The sequence below is a fragment of the Mastomys coucha genome, unplaced genomic scaffold (genome assembly GCF_008632895.1).
Source record: "Mastomys coucha isolate ucsf_1 unplaced genomic scaffold, UCSF_Mcou_1 pScaffold22, whole genome shotgun sequence".
NCBI classification, from domain to species: Eukaryota; Metazoa; Chordata; class Mammalia; order Rodentia; family Muridae; genus Mastomys; species Mastomys coucha.
In genome coordinates this window covers 53,157,099-53,170,661 of record NW_022196905.1, presented here as the reverse complement: position 1 = coordinate 53,170,661, position 13,563 = coordinate 53,157,099, and positions in this window count along the sequence as shown.

Below are 13,563 nucleotides of genomic sequence, written 5' to 3'. Positions count from 1 at the left end.
ATTCTTAGGGAAATGGATGGATCTGGAGAATATCATCCTAAGTGAGGTAACCCAATCACAAAAGAATAGACATGGTATGCACTCTCTGATAAGTGTTTATTAGCCCAGAAGTTTGGAATACAGGAAGATCAACCCACAAACCACAAGAAACTCAAGAAGAAGGAAGACAAAATGGTGGACATTTCATTCCTTTTATTTTTTTTTCACTCCAGATTTTATTCTCCTCCAGGTCCACTCTCTGACCTTTCCACATCCCATACTTCCTCCCCGCACTCCTGTTTCCAAGAGGATGTCCCCAACCCTCATCGCACCAGACTCCCTGGAGCTTCCAGTTTCTTAAGGATTAGGTGCTTCTTCTCAGACTGAACCCAGACATAGGAGTCCTCTACTTTATGTGTATTGGGGGCCTCATATCAGCTGATATATGCTGCCTGGTTGGTAGTTCAGTGTTTTAGAGATCTCAGGGGTCCAGGTTAATTGAGACTATTGGACCTCCTACAGGATGGCCCATCTCCTCAGCTTCTTTCATCCTTCCCTAATTCAATGACAGGGGTCAGCTGCTTCAATCCATTGGTTGGGTGCAAACATCTGCATCTGACTCTTTCAGCTGCTTGTTGGTTCTTTTGGAGGACAGTCATAATAGGTCCCTTTTTGTGAGTGCTCCATAGCTTCAGTAATAGTGTCAGGCCTTGAGAACTCCCTTTGAGCTGGATCTCACTTTGGTCCTGTCACTGGACCTTCTTTTCATCAGGTTCCTCTTCATTTCCATCCCTGCAGTTCTTTCAGACAGGAACAATTATGGGTCAGAGTTTTGACTGTAGGATAGCAACCCTATCCCTCACTTTTAAACACAGAGGTATCTCCAAAGCCCCAACAAAAACAAATCAATTTCAAGAAATTCTTAGTATCCAGATAAATATCCTGCCAAGAACAGGAATGACTCCAGATACTCAATTGAAATCAAAACCTAAGAGGTACAATCTTTCTGAAACCTGTCTGGGTTTTCCCAGTTAATATTTTTCTGCATGAATATGCAGAATTCTGACCTTGGCTTGCAAAACAAAACAAAACAAAACAAAACACAACACAACACAACACAACAAAACAAAACAATTCCAAAGCCACAAACCACAAACAAAACGACTTTGTCTGGTATAAAATGAAACACAAAGCTAGTCAAAGTACATCCTACTTATGTATACCATGGAGTGTATTCCCTACCAAATACATACTTTAATACAAGAAAAAAAGTATAATTGGTATCAAATTATGCTCCTCACAATGGTACAGGGTTTTTATTTTTTGTTTCCAGGGGGAACCAAGATTAAATTAGACACTGACCTCAGAAGGAAAGCTAAGCAGCTTAATTTGTACATTTGATATCTTGTTAATTCCATTCAATTTTAGAATGTCATTAACCTATGTGCTTTAAAATAGATCATCTCACTTATGATACATTATTTTTTCAGTCTCTTGTTCTACAGAATAACTTTTATTTCTAGTTGAAGTATAATTTAATAGGATTAATAGTTTAATTGATAGGATTAGATATGCATTCACATCTTAATATTACTTTACATTTTGTGGAAAATTGATGTTATGTTGGAGGGAATAAGGAAATATGCAGTGGAGTCTTAAATCAGAAGGGGATAAGTTTTGCTGTTTTGTGTAATTTTATGGTATCTATTTATGTTCTGTTTTCTCAGACTGTTAATATATCTGTAAGAATTACTTACTCACAACGAGAAGCACAAGAATGACTTTGCTATTTCCAATAGTGAAGAAAGAAAATCTATACATCATTGTGCTGACAGTGGAAATCCCAAATATTCATGGAATTGAACTGGCATTTAGTGTTCTATAGCAAACTTTGACTTTTTGTTTTTAAATATAAAAGGAAAAAATTTTGTTTTTAAAAATTGGCTATAAAAGTGAATTAATTTTTTTTTATGTGATCTAAATGGGTTTAAAATCAGACAGTCTCAAAAGAGTCAATGACCCATTCATTTTAATCTGGACATGATGAATATGGGACAGTGATTCATAGGAAGGAGTAATAAATGACAGATCTGGGAGGGAGATGAGAGTGAATAGGTGAGAATAACCAGAATTCATTAAATTCATGTATGGGATTTTCAAAAAATTTTAATTTAATTAATTTTGTTTTCAACTGAAAATGCTCACAGTACCACCTGATTCAGTTTTGTTTAGAGTTAAGTTTAAGTAAATATATACAAGTATATATGTATATATGTATATATACAAGTGTATAAATATATATATTTCTATATATTTCTATATATATTCTGATGTACTATGCTACAGAATACACCAACTATTGATGTTTCCTACTTTATCCGTACTTTTAACTTATGATTACTTATTACCCTAGGATAGCCAGTGTTTGAAGAATTATTCATTAATTTATTGAAATATATAGTTATCTTTTGTACTTGTCTTAAACACACTTTATTATGCTGATGCAGGCTAGCCCTGCACCTATTTTCTCCATGAGTTTTAAAATGAAGGGATTCTATGTTTTGTCAAGGGATTTTTCCAAAGTCTTCTAAGATATCATTTGATTTTATCTTTGAGTTTTCTGATTTAAATTAGAGCACAAGCAGAAGTCAGAAACATAGAAAATGACAACTGATAAGGAGGATTCATAAAAGTAGGGATATAGTCAATACATATATATATATATATATATATATATATATATATATATATATAAAATGTTACCACTGACTGGCTTAAGTGTGTAAAAAACAAAAGAGATTACACAAAGTTACAAGGGTAGAAGGTAGACATATTAGGGTGAACCAACAAGGAATTGAAGGGACTCTATGTGGGGTGAATCATATTTCATTGCTTACATGTATCAAATTCTTTGATAATATTTTTAAATTAAAAAATATTTATACCAGATTATTGCATAATAGTAATAATTTTGATAGATAAAATTAAGTATTAATGCTCTTCTGCTCCAAAGATGGAGGTTTCTGTGAATCGGTTTTGTGGTGTGTGTGGTGGGTGTGTGAGTACTTTACCCTAAGTCAAAGAGAATGCAATAGTAAATTCAGAAAGGAAAATTTCTCAGAGACTTAGGTCAAAATTAGTGACAGTTTAGTGTTCCCTCTATATTTGGAAGAGAGTTGTGCTGAAAACAGACTTAATGTCTTAATAATACACAATAAAAAGACCACGATCATTTGTTTTTTTTTTGTTTTTGTTTTTTGGGTTTTTTTTGGTTTTTCGAGACAGGGTTTCTCTATAGCTCTAGCAGTCCTAAAGCTCACTTTGTAGACCAGGCTCACTCTGTAGACTCAGAAAATCTGCCTGCCTCTGCCTCCCAAGTGCTAGGATTAAAGGTGTGTGCCACCACTGCCCTGCCTAAAACCATGATCATTAAAATTGCATTGCAAATAGAACATTATAGACTTACTTTTCCAAGTCTATGTTGATAAAGATGAAGAATTGGCAAGAATAATGAGAATCAGTAAACACCGTATTTGAATCAGAGTTTAAAGTGTAAAAGCAAAAATTATGTAAGAAAAAAAATCTCATTTTGTTCAGATTTGGAAAAAGTTTTATATGTCTCATTCCCTGAATATTAACTTGTAGTCTTACTCAAATTTTTAAAACTAAAAGAGATGTGAAAATACATGTTTATTTGTTTCAAAATTAAAAGTTCAGATATAGTCAAATGATGGAATATTATTTCTTAATAACTGTAGATAATAAAAATCATTTGCTGCATATCTTAAGACAATATCAATTTTCTTGATTTGGAAGTATAAAATATAAGTATAAAAGAACATTTACCCCACAGATGGTATTGGTTAGACTCAATAACACCAGGCAATGATTCATTAAGGTTTTCCTAGATTTTAATGCTTTAATTTTTTTCATTTTAATGTTAATGTATAGATAAATTAATCTTGAAAATGAACGTGAAATAGTTTACTGCATGGCAAGTAGATAAATTCTGTGAGGAATAACAGAACAAAATTTTTGCAGTCTAGAGAAATTTTATATATATAAAATAATAAACAATTACAACTTGTTTACTAATAAAAATACAACAAAAAAGCAACTATCCTGTTATTCTCAGATAGATTCTTCAGAATCGCTCTGCTAAATTAAACTTTGGTTTCATTTAAGGAATGAAGCAACATAGGATAGCAGATCCCAACACAAAAGTTTATTACTGGGATTACCTAATAATAATCCTTGTTGTCATGGGATTGCTTTCAATAAGGAAGCACTGAACAATGGAACACAGACACGAACCAAATCTAATAACGCTCACAGGTTCTGAATTATTATCTGTTTCTATCGAAGATGGCAATCTTTTTATGTGACATTCACAGAAACAAACAAGAAAAAGTACTTAGATGAATTATCACCTTTAACTATTATACTTGAAAGTATAGATGCTCCAAGTGAGTTTGTGAAATGGAATTAAAATAAATGCCACTTCCTTCTTTATCAATAAATAAATTATTAATACGGCAAGTAAATCACTTACAATTTTATAAAGTTTAAATTGAGACTTCTGTCTCAATAGCATTTTAAGACATCTTTAGCGGGGCAGTAGTAGTGCAGGCCTTTAATCCCAGCACTTGGGAGGAAGAGGGAGGTGAATTTCTGTGTTCGAGGCCAACCTGGTCTACAGAGTGAGTTCCAGGACAGCTAAGGCTATACAGAGAAACCCTGTCTAAAAAAAAAAATTCTAATTCTTTAGTTCTATTAGGCACTGAAACTGTAATCTGAGTAGTAAAACGTACATGATAGAAATTGAGCTATGATTCATAGTCCCAATTTTTGATATTTGTGGAATTTCAAAAATTTATCAAAAGTTCTGATATAAAGAAGTTTTATGAGGAAATGGAAATAATTCCTTTCATCAAAAGGAATAGGTAAGTCAACTTACCTATTGGCAACTAAGTCAAATCCACTGAAAATTCCCTGGAGTTATAGCCTCATGTCAGGAGAAATACATCTTTTTTTAAGTCACTCTTTTGTTTTAATTGGCATATTTTCCCACTGATGTACTAACTGCACTGCTTGTAAGAAACAACAAATGTGGCTAAAATGATCATTGAGAAGGATAGCAATCAGCTAGTGTAACCTGAGTAATTGTCTCTATGTGCTTATAGTCAAATTCAGTAAATTTTCAGGTTGTTCAATTAAACTGTACCTCATCAATTCTATCGAGAGTGAAAAAAAAGCCAACTTGCAGAAATTTTAAATGACCTCAATTGAATCAGTTTAAAAAAAAACACACACTGAAATTGAAGTATCTAAGGAATTGACCTTGGAAAAGCTCCTTTTAAATTATCTCTTCTAATTGTTTACTTGCTTTTTAATTTCCTTATATTTTCTTTTATTTCTAATCACTTAGCTCACCCTTGTCACAGATACTTTTTTTTCTCTTTAGGATAGGGAAAAAATGAGAAAAGAATTTTATCATAATGATATTCTGTTGACTCTGTGTCTACAGTCATTGTAATTCAGAAAGGTGTGCTAAGGTTTAGTGATGTTTGCCAGAATTTTAGTCTAAATGAGCTAAGCGCTTGCTATTGTGTGGAGCAGAAGGCTACCATCTGAATGAAGATAGGTGTGTTCCCTTTCCTCACCCAGAGCTCAGTGCTGCAGGGGGAAGTTAAGCTCCTACACTGCCTATTGATAGCCTGCCTTGCTCCCTCCTTTCCAGATGTTAGTAGTGTGATGTGTTCATGCAAGGCTGGGTTTAGACTGTTCACAAAATCCGGGGAGTAACTAGACACGTATGAAATAATGAGCATTCTTTCTATAAGCCACTCGCAAATAACAAATTCATTACTCTACGGTTACACACTGCAAAGCAAGCAAAGGCAATTTTGAAGCTTGATGATCTCCTTTCTTAGATTCCTTCTTTCTCACAAGGATGTTTGTAGTTTTTCAATAAGCATAAAGTCATATTTTAAAACCCGGAAGGTGAACATATTAACATACACTCTGCTACTTCACAGTAACGTGCAAGAACTGGAGATGAGTTGACAGATAATAAAACTTGGTAACACACCCCTGTATTGTTACTAGGGAGAGACAGTAAGGACCTGAAGTACGTGATGAGGAGAACTTTTATTAAAAAAAAATTTATATATCTATGTATATATAAATATATACATATATATATATTCCCACAAAGAAAAGACAAGCAAAATATAGTGTGTGAGTGTGTGTGTGTGTGAGAGTGTGTGAGTGTGTGTGTGTGTGTGTTTGTGGTGTGTTTGTGAATAGGCAAACCCACCCTTCTTGCTTGATTGGTGATCAGTAAGTTTAAAAGACCCCCGAACTCTGGTGACTGGTCCACCAACTCCAGCTGCATCTGAGGCAGATTATGGCTTTATTGGACATCAGTGGGAGGAGTGGTCCTTGGCCCAGATGGGGTTCGATGCCCTATTGTAGGGGAATGCCAGGTCAGGAAGGCAGGAGTGGGTGGGTGGGTGGGGGAGCACACTCATAGAGGCTGGGGAGGGGGACAGCATAGGGGGTTTCCGGAGGGGAGACCTGGAAAGGGGTAACATTTGAAATGTAAATAAAGAAAATATCCAATAAAACAAAAACAAAAACAAGACAGTAAGACCATTCAAATACACTATACAAGCATACTGCCCAAACAGATTCTGTTTTCATATCAATTTTTATTTGAATCCAGAGATAAACAGAAATACATCCAGGTGCAAAGATGCCGTGTCTTGTGTTACCATAAACAGAGCTTCAAATGCGCTTTCTTCCTTGGTTCTTTCTGCTCCATGCCCTTTCTTAGACACTGTTAGATGACATTTCTTGAGGGTCTGGTTCTCGGAATCGCTCACATGTTTCTGCTGCCCTCTCTGCTTGTGATTATCCCCATTTCAGCTCACTTTAAAGGAGCTACAGAGTGTCCTGCTGTCTTCTATTTTCTGCACATGTGCAGCTCAGTAGACCTGCACTGTGATGAATATTGCTTTGATGTAACAGGACCAGCTTTATTCAAGGACAGTGTCCCCGGTGACTGTGTTTCTATCATTGATGTTCAGCTGTGCTCACAGGTAGGTTGATGAAAGAAACTCTGGAGCCATCTAGCTTATGGATTATAAGAAATTTTTGGAATGCACAAATCTTGCTTATGTTACAATGGCTGCTCAGCGCAGTTTTGCCTGGAGTCTTGAGTATTTGAATTCCTCTGGAAGTTCCCACTAACCTGAAGTTTCACTTAAGAAACTTTGACTTGCTAGTGTTCCTAATTCTGTTTAGATTATGATCTATTATTTGATCTATCATGAACATTTTCTTTTCTGTTTTTAGCATGATACTACAAGAAGAGCAAGTTTTGCTCATCAAGACACTGATGGACTCAGTAGTAACTATATGAAGATATGAATGAGATAAAATTTAACAAAATGTACTTTTATTGAAATTGACCTCTATTATTCAGTGAGTCAACTTCATCATTTAGTTATTTATCACAAGTTATAAGATTTTATTTTCTTTCCAAAGGGAGAGGGACACACCATAGAGGATAGAAGTCAGTTTGTCAATAGCTTTGGTAAAGTTTAAAAGTTACTCAATACATCGAGTGAATTTCAAATTTTAAAAAAATCAAAATCTTAAAAAAATCAAATTGTATTTGTCTAGTTACTTATTTCCTCCAAGTCATAAAGGATGATGTGGAACAGTATCACAGCTTATGCTTAAGTGGTCCATGTGTTTCCATGTGTGTGTCCACATGAATGTACATGTAAGTGAGTATGTTTGTTGTATGGATGTTTCATTGTGTATGCACGTGTATATATATGTGAACATGGATCTATATGTCTTCATGTTCAAGATAGGGAACAGAGACAGAGAGACCATAGAGAGCTGGATATGTTAATGGTATACAGACAGATGAAGCATCTATGGTATATATAAACAGCTTCTCAATCATAAGTAGGTTATATAGGCATCTTTTCTAGATAGACTCAATAGGACACAGTATATGGAATTTCCAATTTATAGATTAACAATGAGAGTGTTATAATATAGAAATTGTGTATTTGTTTGTAAGTTATACGAGTTATGTTTTACTTTATCTTCTGGTGACCTAAAGGGTAAAATTACATTAGTGGAAATTTTCTCATATTTCTGAGGATCAGAAATGTCTGAAAGTAAGACATTGTAAAAGGATTAGACTCACCTCTAATGAAGAAATGAGACTTAATGACTTGTGGGGTGTTTGTGGGATAAAGGATAACTGACAGGTCTTCTTTGACTAATTACAAGGTTAGGAGTGTTTGTTAAACATGGGAAACAATGGCAAATACGAAACGTATTATGCAGAAATGAATATGAAGAATGGAGAGGAGAGACTAATTGAAACCAAAGTTCATTGTAAATGTAACTTTTATTTCTTCAGATGAAGGGATGAGAGCCATACCAAGCTGTGCAAATATATAGCTTCAGATGAGCCCAGGACATTTCTTTCTGTTCTAACTTTCCCTAGGCCTAGGCCTGGAAGCTCTGTACAATATAATCTAGGACTAGAATGTTTTAGTGTCTGAGAATTATTGATGAATAAGCTCACCCTTTCTAGTTCTATCTGAACTCTGGTTGGCTAGTTCAATTTAGCTGTTCTGGATCAAATTCCTTTCCAAGGTGACTATTTCAAACTGGCTTGTCTTCTCAGTGAATTTCACTGCTTTAAAACTAATTCTGGAAATCTGTTCTAAATTTATGGCTCATTCTCAGCTTTGTCTCACTGTGTCTATAAAACAGTCCTGGAAAAAAATTCCCCCCCCATTCTCTCTCTTTCTCTCTCTCTCTCTCTCTCTCTCTCTCTCTCTCTCTCTCTCTCTCTCTCTCTCTCTCTCTCTCTCTCTCTCTCTCTCTTTCTTCCCCCTCCCCACCATTAGAATTAGGATTTTTTTCCCTATTTTATTTATTCACCTTATACCCTGATTTCTGCATCTATCCTATCAAACCCACCCCCACAATTCCCTCCCCCATTCCTCCCTTCCCTTCTAGTAGAAGACAAGGACCTTCCATGGATACCATCTGAACCTTATGCCTGCTCTGTTAAGCTGTCTCTTTCCTATCCATTCTAGTGAGAGTTGGGTCCTATCTCTGACTCATTCTGTTCAATCTTTGTACAATTGTCTAACTCCTCAATTAGAAATCAAATTTAAACATACCTGCTTCCTTCTACAAACTAATTGTAACTTCATTGTGTGAGATTAAAGGTAATAAGAACTCACTTTTAAATATGGCTACTTTCTTCTACAAACTAACTTTATCTACATTGTATGATTAAATGTGTACACTAAGGGCATATTTGTATTCAAGCCAAAGCAGCCATGTTGCTGGATAAAAATTGTACTACAGTTCACAAGGAAGTGTCAGTTACCACTTTCAAATATTTTACTAATTTTTCTTCCATTATTCTATCAAATATTTATTATTGTTAATCAGAATACAAAATAATGTGTTTAAGATACTTTCATATCTATACATATATGTATGCATATTTATATGTCCATACACAACTGTTTTCTGCTCATACTTACACTCCTGAATCTACCTTTTTATACTCTTTTCATTGATATTTCTACTCCATAAATAGTCTCTTTCTGTTTTCACATATCATATGTATGTATTTCCTGTGCTCTTCCCCCAGCCTTGAATAGGCTAAACAAACCTCTGACTGGAGTGGGCACTTGGTCTCACTGCATTTGCAATTTTCTACAGAGCCTTGAGGAGTTGATCTCCTGCTGAGGTTGCTTTGCAGCTCAATCCAGCTAAAACAAAAGGATGGGTTGTGGGTTTTGCCTATTATCAGTTCATTTGTGTAAAAACACACACACACACCCACATATGTACTCATGGCATCTGTATGTTTTTACAACATATGAAAATAGGTGTAATAGATAGGCTCTACTTTTGCTCTTTTAAATGATTCCATTTGGAATTACAATGAGAATGTATCATTATACTCTTTTAGTAACAATTTTTAATCTAGGTTTAGTAAAGTTTAATACTTAATTCTAACTTACATATTTTTGGTATGAATTTGTCTATGGCAAAAAGTTATGTTCTATGTATGAATTTTTGTGATAGTATGTAGTCCAGTTTACAAAGAATATAAAGTTAGCTTGCTTTTGTGGTGTTCTTTTATCTGGGGCAGTTCCTCAATCTTTCTTTGGCTTCTCTGACTTTGAGATTTCACTGACATTGAACACAAGCCAGCTATTATATAGACAACCCCTCAGTTTAAATTTGCCTGATGTTTCCTCATGATTAGATTCATGTTACATGTCACCTCATTGGTTCCCTTCTGAAATTCTGATTATTCCTTCTCAAAGCATTAAATGGAGACCTGTGTTGTCCCCACACAATTTGTTGGTGATGCTAATTTTGTTCAGTTAGTTAAAATGTTGTACATCTTATCTACTTCATAATTACTACACTTATTTTTTTTAATTAGTATCTAATTTGAGAAGAGGTCTTCTGAGAATATGCAAATATTCTGTTTCTCATCAAACATCCTTCTCCTGTTGATTATTCATGTATTGATGATTCTTAAGAAAATGAAATTTAATATGTTTTCTGTAAAGGTAATCATTCATATTATTTCATCTATTTGTCAGCCAAAAGTTGAAAATAAGAATTTCTTATTTTTCTTTATTATGATTTTATTACTTTATTATGTATTCATGGTTTATTGTGTTCATTGGTTTATTATACATAAACAATCACATATTTTATATTATTTAGTGACATTATTAACGTGTAAATGTTCTAATGCTAACTAGCACTAATGTGGCTACATGAAGCTCTATCCAGCTCATTTCTTATATTGTGTGTATTTTCTGAAGCTCATGTTGAAATTTAATCACCATTATGAAAAATAAAGAAGGTGCATAATTAATTCAAATATAATATGCTACAGAGGTGCAGCCTTTGGGAGCTGATTAAGATTAAATACATTTGGAAATACTACTAGTGAATACTAAAATATTTAGAGGAAGGGGTAAATACATGAGAACAGACTGAAGCAACACTCAAGTATGTTGCTTCCTGAGATAAGACGTTTTCTTCCTCTATTACTGTTAAATATAGATAACATATGTTATGATCACTATTCCTGGTTGTCAACTTAACTACATCTGGAATGAACTACAATCTAGTAATCGCAGATATACCTGAGAACCAGATCTTGAGGTTTGAAGACACAGGCTTCTGACCTGGATCTTAATATGGAGATTTTGAGTCATAGTGGCAATGAAAAGCTTAGGCTCAGGCAAAGTTGTACATATCTTTAATCCCAGGAGAGTGAGCAAAGTAAACCTCTGAGTTTAAAGCCAACCTGGGACAAATTAAGTTCCAGATCCAGGTGTGGAGGTACATACTGGTCCACACCTTCTAATGGGGGCCTAATAAAGACACTGGAGAAAGGAAGACTCACTTTTCTTAGCCTGCTTGCACTTACCTGCCAGCATATCTGTTGGAATCCACTTCTTTAGGATTCCAGCTTATACAGAATATCAGGTAAAAGAAGTAGTCTAATAGAACTGAGAAATTACTAGACTTTTAGACTGCCCATTCACAGCTGCCCATTGTTGGGTTAGTTGGACTACAAACTGTTAGTCATTATAATAACTTCCTTTAACATATAGAGATCTTCCATAAGTTCTGGGACTCTAGAGAACCCTGACTAATACAGTATTAGTATATTCTATATGAACATATTGAATCAAATAACTGTTCTTACTATATGTATATATTTAGGTCTGACTACTTGGAATTAGATAATCAGATTGTGCCGGGTCCTGCATGGCCTTGGTGGGACAGAATGACATTGTTCCTGTACATGGAACAGAGCCTGTAGCTGGGCCCTCATGAGTGTAGATGGCAGCTGTGAGCACAGGGTTTGTTTGTATAATAATATACATATTTTATGCTCCTCATTTAAGGAATATTCTACCTGTTAGCATTTGGCTTTGGAAAATTGCTCTAAAACATAAATTCAAAAAAGTATATCATATCTCAACTATGCAAAATATAAGGCTTCAATATAAATTATGAGAGACATCATGAATCTAAAGAAAGGCAGCTGTGCTGTGAGCCAACTTGTGGAGTGGTAATCACAGGAGATCCTACCCAGCTAAGTTTTATCTTGTTTGTGCTTACAAAGGCAGACAGATTCCTGAGATGGAGTCAGCTGGGGACAGATCAAGGTTAGGGCCAGGTGTGGTAGAAACCTGTGCTTTCTGACTCCTAAAAATTAATGGGCTGTGGGTTATTGGATACTTATTCATAGGATAAGCAAAAGGAAACGTGGAGTAAATGACTAGATTGATATGTAAAATAAAAGACTGGGCTTATGATGATCTTCAGAATATGTGCTATCCAGAGAATTTTTTAGAATAGCAAGAGAAAACTGTTTGGACACCTATCACTAGCAGGAAGGAGAGAGAGAGGGGGGGAGAGGGAGAGAGAGAAGGAGAGGGAGAGGGAGAGAGAGACAGAGAGAGAGAGAGAGAGAGGCAGAGAGAGAGAGGGAGACAGACAGACAGACAGACAGACAGACAGACAGACAGACAGACACATACAGACACACAGACACAAAGAGCGGTATGAAGCTCTCCAGAGAAAGCAGATCAGCTACAATGCTACAAAGAAAGCAGAACAAAGAGAAAACAGGCAGGAAAGCTGTCCTGAACAGAACATAGCATGCCAGCACTGACCCAGGATTTGACTTCAAGTTGTTTCTGTTGCTGTTTTTTCTCTCAGTTCCCAGACACCCCTCCTCTAAGAACCTTCTTCTTAAGCCAAGCCTGTTCCTTGGCAAGAGTGATAGGCCCTGGAAAAATCGGATTCCTCATCTCAGCAGTGGTTAATTGTCTGTCCCTCTTCATCTTGTGAAAATTTCCCTATCATTATTCTTATGTTCACTGGTGATTATTTAGGCATTAGTTGTACAGTCATATTTTTGAGATTTCATGAGTGCATTTTAATGTTCAGTCTAGATGATACTATTGCACTGATATGGTTTTCTAAAAACAGTCTTGGATGCATTTCCAAGTTTTATTAGCCACAAATCATCAGCTCTAGTTAAGGCTAGAGATCAAGAATATTGATGGATCTAACACATGGTTGGCACAGATTCACTAATTCTGTTCCCAGATATGGACATTAGTCTCAGATGGATTTTACATCTGATGAAAATGTCACTGGATAGAAATGTGAATATCCAACATGCACTCTCTTGTATAGGCTCAGGGTTTTCCATTCATGCCTAGTTCCTGAAATACTGACTCTGAGAATTAATTATTTATGAATAAATGGTTAGGCTGTAAACTTTGGCTTGTTCCTGCTAGATCATAACTCAATTACCTAGTTTAAGCTAGTTTAAGTCTGTCATAAGGTTAGTTACCTCCCCTCAATTTCAAGTGTCCCTATCTTTCTCAGAGTCCAATGTGAATCCCAGCTCTTGATTCTTGCCCAGAATCTATCAGTCTCAGCCAGCCATATGCCCTTCCTTCTATTACCTAA